Here is a 7967-nt window from a genome sequence, read left to right as displayed (position 1 = left end):
ATTCTTAAATGTGGACCACAGAGGCGGTCAAAATTCTAAGTGGCTTAAAAAATTGTCAGTATTCAAACTAGCCAGTTGATAGGCTCTTTCAAGTCACAGAGGAAGCTGTAAGCACCTCTTTGCAGGAAAATCAGGAGCTATGCTTGCTAACCCATGACATGATTGCACAAGGACGAGTCATCCCGAAAGGTTGCCTAACAACCCACCGAGTCACAAGTGTTCTGGGCAGAAGTGATGGGACCCAATCGGCCAACCCTCAAGTGTGAGTTGAGCCAAGGGGGTGAGTGAGTTCGCATGCCAGGTATGGTGGATACAGGGGCAGACATCACTGTGATCTCTTGTAGAGAGTGGCCCCAAGCATGGGAACTCAAACCCGTGGCCAAGAACATTGCTGGGGTTGGGGGTAAAGCTATGGCTTTAAGGAGCACCCAAAATGTGACCATCCAAGGTCAGGAAGGAAATTTGGCTACTGTCCGGCCATTTGTTACTGACGCAGGGTTTACCCTGTGGGGAAGAGATACCTTGTCCCAGTGGGGAACTCGAGTTGTCGTTCCAGCAGCCCAGGGTTTTTAGGGCGGGCCACTGTTGAGTGCGACCACCCACGCATTAATTGGCTAACTGACACCCCAATTTGGGTGGAACAGTTGTCTTTATCCATCAAAAAGCTTCGTGCCCTCGAGTCCCTCGTGGAGGAGCAGCTTAACAAGGGCCACATAGTTCCAACTAATAGCCCTTGGAATTCCCCCGTGTTCGTTCTCTCAAAACTGAAAATAAATGGGTGGAGGCTCCTACACAATCTGCGTAAAATTAACACAGTCATGGAGGATATGGGACCCCTGCAACCAGGCATGCCCTCACCGTCGATACTCCCTCGTACGTGGAAGTTAGCTGTCATAGACATCAAAGACTGCTTCTTCCACATACCTCTACACCCCAGCGATGCTCCTAGATTTGCCTTCTCAGTGCCGTCTGTTAATTGGCAAGCCCCCATGCGCAGATATCATTGGATAGTGATGCCCCAGGGCATGAAGAACAGCCCCAGCATTTGCCAATGGTATGTTGCGCGGGTCCTGTCCCCTGTCCGGAAACAGGCCCCAGAGGCAATCATCCTTCATTACATGGATGAGGTTCCTTGTGTGTGCCCCAGAGGAGACATACTTAGACCTAACCCTAGATCTGACAATTCAGGCAATTGAAGCTGCAGGTTTTATAGTCCATCCTGACAAGATCCAGTGCTTGTGCCCCCTGACCTACCTTGGCCTCCAGATCCATGAGATGACCATCACTCCCCAACAGCTTGCCATCGCTGATGAGCCCCGGACCCTCCGTGACCTGCAGTAACTGTGCGGTACAGTGAACTGGGTCCGGCCCCTGTTAGGGATCTCCACAGAGAGCCTCACCCCCCTCTTTAACCTGCTGCAAGGCAATGGTGCGTTGGACTCTCCCCGATCTCTAACCCCTGAGGCATGAGAGGTCCAGAAAGCTCTTTCCACCAAGCAGGCACACCAGATGGAACCACACCGGCACTTCAAGTTTAGAATTATGGGCCAACTACCACATCTGCAAGGCCTTATTTTCCAGTGGGACGAGAGGATCAATGACCCCCTCCTGAGCATAGAGGGGGTGTTCTTGCCTCACCAGCTGTCCAAAAGCATTACCATGCCACAAGAATTGATGGTGCAACTGATAAGGAAGGACAGGTCTCGTCTCCGCGTTCTCACAGGGTGCAAATTTGCGTGCATTTACATGCCATTTAAATTAGACGATGTTGAATTTGCCCTACAGAGCAGCGAGTGCCTCCAGTTTGCCCTAGATAGTTACTCAGGGCAACTCTCTAGCCACTGCCCGCCACACAAATTGTTTAATCTAAATTTCAAATTAGTCCCTAAATTGTTTCAGAGTAACAAACTGCTCCGAGCCCTGACAGTCTTCACTGACGGCTCAGGGGCTTCTCATAAGTCGGTTATGACTTGGAAGAACCCCCAAACATCTGAGTGGGTAAAAGATGTTGAAGTAGTTGAAGGATCTCCTCAAATTGCAGAGTTAGCCACCATAGTCAGGACCTCTGAGCGATTCCAAAAAGAACCAATAAACATTGTCACCGATTCGGCCTATGTAGCTGGAGTGGTAGAGAGAGCAGAGCACTCAATGCTCAAAAAAGTATCAAATCCTAAATTCCTAGTGCAAGCAGCTGCTTCAACTCTAGTACTATTTTCCAGCATAACTAATGCATGATACACTGGACAATGAGACATTACCCAGTTAACCCACCCAACATCCTCCCTAATCTTAACTGCAGCTATTTCAATGAAGTTAGGACTAGTACCATTCCACTTTTGATTCCCAGAAGTACTACAAGGTTCCCCCCTGACTACCGGTCTTCTTCTATCCACAGTCATAAAATTCCCACCAATTACCCTACTCTTTATAACCTCTCAATCACTTAACCCTACGCTACTAACCACTATGGCTATTCTCTCCGCAGCTCTGGGGGGATGAATAGGATTAAATCAGACACAAACCTGGAAAATCATAGCCTTCTCCTCCATCTCCCACTTAGGCTGAATAGCCATTATTCTCATCTACTACCCCAAACTCACCCTACTCAACTTCTACCTATACACCATGATAACTGCTGCTGTGTTCCTAACCCTAAATTCAAGAAAAATCCTAAAACTATCAACATTAATAACTGCATGAACAAAAGCACCTTCACTTAGCACAATCCTCCTACTAACACTCCTATCTTTAGCCGGCCTCCCCCCTCTGACTGGCTTCCTCCCAAAATGACTCATTATTCAAGAGCTAACCAAACAAGATATAGCCCCAGCAGCAATGATTATCTCACTTCTATCCCTACTAGGGCTCTTCTTCTACCTTCGCCTCGCATATTGCACAACAATTACACTTCCACCACACACTACAAACCACATAAAACAATGACATGTCAACAAACCGATTAATGCCTCAATTGCTGTTCTAACCACGCTTTTCCATCATGCTCCTCCCCATTTCCCCTATACTCATCACCATCATCTAAAAAGAAATTTAGGATTACTTAAACCGAAGGCCTTCAAAGCCTTAAACAAGAGTTAAACCCTCTTAGTTTCTGTTAAAATCCGCAGGACATTACCCTGCATCCCCTAAATGCAACTCAGGTGCTTTAATTAAGCTAGGATTTTACACCCCTAGACAGATGGGCTTCGATCCCATACTATAGTTAACAGCTATATGCCCAAACCAACAGGCCTCTGCCTAATGGACCCTGGTGTACAGCTAGTACACATCAATGAGCTTGCAACTCACCATGAACTTCACTACAGAGCCGATAAGAAGAGGAATCAAACCTCTGTGAAAAGGACTACAGCCTAACGCTTACACACTCAGCCATCTTACCTGTGACTTTCATTAACCGATGACTATTCTCAACCAACCACAAAGACATTGGCACTCTGTACCTAATCTTCGGGGCATGAGCCAGGATAGTAGGTACCGCTCTAAGTCTCCTTATCCGAGCAGAACTAGGTCAACCTGGTGCTCTATTAGGAGACGACCAAATTTATAATGCAATTGTTACAGCCCATGCCTTCGTTATAATCTTCTTCATAGTAATACCAATCATAATTGGAGGATTCGGAAACTGACTAGTCCCTCTAATAATTGGTGCCCCAGATATAGCATTCCCACGAATAAACAATATAAGCTTCTGACTTCTTCCTCCTTCATTCCTACTCCTTCTAGCTTCTTCAACAGTAGAGGCAGGAGTAGGAACAGGATGAACTGTATGCCCCCCACTAGCTGGCAACCTAGCCCATGCTGGAGCCTCAGTTGACCTAGCTATTTTCTCACTGCATCTGGCAGGTATCTCCTCTATTCTAGGGGCAATCAACTTCATCACAACAGCGATTAATATAAAACCGCCAGCCCTATCACAGTATCAAACTCCCCTATTCGTATGATCCGTACTAATCACTGCAGTACTACTCCTCCTCTCCCTCCCCACTCTTGCTGCCGGAATTACCATGCTTCTAACAGATCGCAATCTCAATACCACATTCTTTGACCCAGCAGGGGGAGGAGACCCAGTACTATATCAACATCTATTCTGATTCTTCGGACATCCAGAAGTTTACATCTTAATTCTACCAGGATTTGGCATCATCTCCCAGGGCATCTTTTTGCTGTCCCACCGAGAGCAACCCTATTATGTTATGCACGTGAGGTTGCACACCAACCTCCCAGATCCTATTGTAGAAGGGAACCGGAATGCCGACGCCTTGGCTGCCCCGGGGCAATTACCATCACTACTGGGAATGTTCCAACAAGCAAAGGTGAGCCATCGATTCTACCACCAAAATGTCCCAGCTTTGGTCTGCATGTTCCATCTCACGTGCAGCCAAGCTAAGGCCGTTGTGACAACATGCCCGGACTGTCAGAAACATCAGATCACATCGCTAGGCTCCGGTGTGTGTCTGCATGGTCTCAATAGCTGCCAGCTGTGGCAGACTGATGTGACTCGCATCCCTGAATTTGGAAGGTCTAAGTATGTCCACGTCTCTGTTGATACCTTCTCAGGAGCAGTTTTTGCCTCTTCTCATTGCGGGGAGAAGGCAAAAGATATCATTAAACACTTTCTGCTAGCATTCATCACTCTGGGAGTGCCAGCAGAAGTTAAGACAGACAACGGTCCCGCATACATCTCAAAGGACGTCCACCGGTTCTTCAACACATGGGGGATTCACCACACTACAGGTATCCCTCATTGCCCTGATGCCATGAAGATTTTTGCCTTTTCTTTTATACCCCTGTTATACCTTTTTACAACTTCTGTATTCCTAGTGCTTTTTGCCTACATTCTTGGACTTGTTTGTCAAGCTAAGAGACTAAACATTTTAGAAGCTTCGTAGCTAGGGATCAGTGTGCCCCAGACCCCAAAGTACTCTCCAGAACATGTTCTGTAAACCAAGATAGAACCATCCAGGGGAAGGTTCCTTGGGGAGGGGGGCTCACTTGAGCCTCTCATTGGGGAATCTTTGATAGATATGCTAATTAGTAAAACCTATAATGTTATACCCAATGTTGGGGGGAGGGAGACAGAGATAGACTCGGCGGGGTGCATCTCGATGCATATGACCTGGACGTGTGCACCTAAGGATCCTTAAAATAAATACCAAGGTAAAATCCCTTTTCCCCTTCTAACCGTGTATGACTCTTGATTTTAAGACCAGGAAAAGGCATCACCCCCACGGGCCAATCTATAGTTGAGCGTACCCATCAAATGCTAAAAAGAGTCCTTGCCCAACAGCGGGGAGGAGCAGAGACTAATTTGCCCATTGAGAGACTATGCAGGGCCCTCTTTACTATTAACTTTTTAAATTGTTCCTTCAAGGAGCCCGATCCCCCCGTATACCAGCATGTTAGAAATTCAACCAGAACTAAATTGAAAGAAAACCCACCAGTGTTGGTCAAAGACCCTGAGACTCACAAAGTTGATGGCCTGTTCAATTTAGTTGCTTGGGGAAGGGGATATGCCACTGTGTCGACCCCAGCTGGACCAAAGTGGGTGCCAGCAAAGTTCATCAAGCCACACCTAACCTCGCCAGGCAGTGACGACCCCAAAGCAACAGCTTGGAAGAGGCACCGACACCGGACAGCATCTGAAGAAGAACTTGCTGCCTTCTTCCTGCTGTTCCCTTTCCCTGAATGTTTTCCCTTTTCCCCTACTCCCTAACTTCCCACACCCACCTTTTAATTTGAGAAACAGGGAGCTAACAAGAGGCCAATGTTTCTTTAGAAGTTTCAAGCCATATACCCTTTCTGTTTGTTTTACCCACAGAAATCTCAGCAAAATTTCTAGTCTCCAGGATGGTGACCTGTAGGTACAAAAATGCTGTTAGTGAGGATTTTCTTGTTAGTTTCTAAGTCCGTGAGAGATTTTTCTCTCTCACAGAAGAGGTAGCAGGGAATGTAAACAACCAAGCCACCTGCAACCTTGAAAAGTCTTGTTTATGGTATAGTAGAAAATATTTTGATAATGGATGTTTTAGGATTTTAGCCAATCACCCCCAAGGGGTGGCTGGTCCTTTGTCCAATTAGACTATGAAGAAAAAAGTCTATAAAAGAGTTTGTAAAATAATTAAAGAAATCAATCTTGCTGCACAATTCCTGCCTGCTGGATCTTCTCCTTTTCCTCCTCCCTATGGCTGCGGGACACGGTGATATACCGTAGGAACCAGGCCTGCGGTAATATTTGGTGCTGCCCGACATGATCTGCACTCTCTGACGTGTCCTGCTGCTGCGAGCCAAGCCAAATTTCTCTAGAGGTATGCTGTTCCCCTCCCCCCCCCCCCCCCGGGACCTGGAGGTCCGACAGAACTGAGAAATGGGGAACAGCGGCTCATAGAACGATGCTGTCATACTGGCCTGGAAAGGTGTGTTTAGCATATTGCACACCTCCATTCCTGAAAACTCAGTTCGGGAATTATTAGACTGGGCTACTTTAAAAGGGATTTCCATGGACAGAGATACTGCCCTGGACTTTGCCTTATGGCAGGAACTCGGCTGTGCTGTCCGACACGAGCTCCCGACTGGGGACCCAGCAGCGTTAGAATTATACAAAACCTGGCGTTCGTTATTTATCCTGCTGACAGACCTTGACTGTGATAGTAGGGCTGGATCGCCTATCTCGGTGATGAGTGACGGAGGAATGTCCGATGGGGGCCACGCTGACTGGGCTTCCGGGGCAAATGATGGTGGATTCGGAATAACCCCCCCGGCTCCACAGGCAGAGCCTGCGCCGGCTCACCCTGCACAATCGCAGGACTCCGCAGCCCCCAGGAACCCCGCGCCGGCAGAGGTGGGGGGTCGGGGCAGCAGGAGGGCACGCAGCCTGCCTTGCCGTTCAGCTGGGTGGCTGCCACGGCTTATCCAGGGCCGCAAATCAGCGGCTTAGCAACTTGGACGCCCAGAGCGGCTCCTAGCTCAGTTCCGTATGCACCTGGATCTGACTTCTTAGCCGGCGTAGCGCCGGGCGTGCCTGCCCCGAGACTGCCTGAGTGTGATCTGCTGCCCTCCCTGGCGCTGGACTGTTCTGCGCAGTCGCAGAACCGAGCCATCGACCTTTTAATGCAGCATCTGCCTTTGCTGACAGAGCTGCCGAACCTATCCCGAAGGATGGAGGACCTGCTCAGCCTGTTAGAGCAGCGGATGCCCGAGCCCGCGCCGGCCACGCCGGCCGCGCCCCCCCCGCCAGCCGCGGTGACCCAGACCTTCCTCCTTGGCCTCAGACTTCTTGTCCTGCCCTTTCCACTGGTAACAGCATGGATCGTGCAGCAGCCCCAAGCTAATGTTTGGGTTACATTAGCCCAGGCATTTAATGAAACTGGAGTTTCAAGGACTCTGCTGCCTCAATTTAACATCTCACAGCAAATCGATCCACGCCCAGATTGAGGAGATCCACAAGCAAGTTACCCATCTCAAAGAGGAAGGAGACGACTGGTTTACCAACATCTTTTCATCCTGGGGACTCTCTAGCTGGGTTTCTACAATAGTCAAAGGCACTGTTTGGGCCATACTCACCTTTTTGCTAATCCTACTTGCTCTCCCTATACTTAGATGTTTCATTCTAAAATCCATTAAAACTTACATCCATTTGTTTCAAAATAATAAAAAAGGGGGAGATGTTGCATTGAACCATAGCCAACCCCAGGGTCAGCCGGATCAAGTGGACCCAAAGGTCCATTAGTTTCATGCCTCCACAGCCCAAAAGCCTTAAAGTCACAGGCAGCACCCAAAAGGCTGTGAAAAATATCTGTGCCTTACCATTGGCCACTGCCCTCCCCTCCCCTTATTTCTCATATTTGGTTGTCTTTCCAGAGAGTTCTATGTTCTTTGGTAGTTGATTGGCCCCTTGTTACTCCCCCCTGCCTACTCCTTCTCCCATTTGCTACCCTGCCTTTGTAGCGCCC

At 48.4% G+C, this 7967-nt stretch overlaps 1 pseudogene; it reads left to right on the top strand.

Moving 5' to 3' along the window:
- Nucleotides 1-1965: 1965 nt before the first annotated feature.
- On the top strand, nucleotides 1966-4113 carry LOC125319332 (annotated as a pseudogene).
- Nucleotides 4114-7967: the final 3854 nt, after the last annotated feature.

The sequence above is a fragment of the Corvus hawaiiensis genome, chromosome W (genome assembly GCF_020740725.1).
Source record: "Corvus hawaiiensis isolate bCorHaw1 chromosome W, bCorHaw1.pri.cur, whole genome shotgun sequence".
Lineage (NCBI taxonomy): Eukaryota > Metazoa > Chordata > Aves > Passeriformes > Corvidae > Corvus > Corvus hawaiiensis.
Note: the sequence above shows the minus strand (reverse complement) of the source record. Positions and strands in the feature narration are given on the sequence as shown.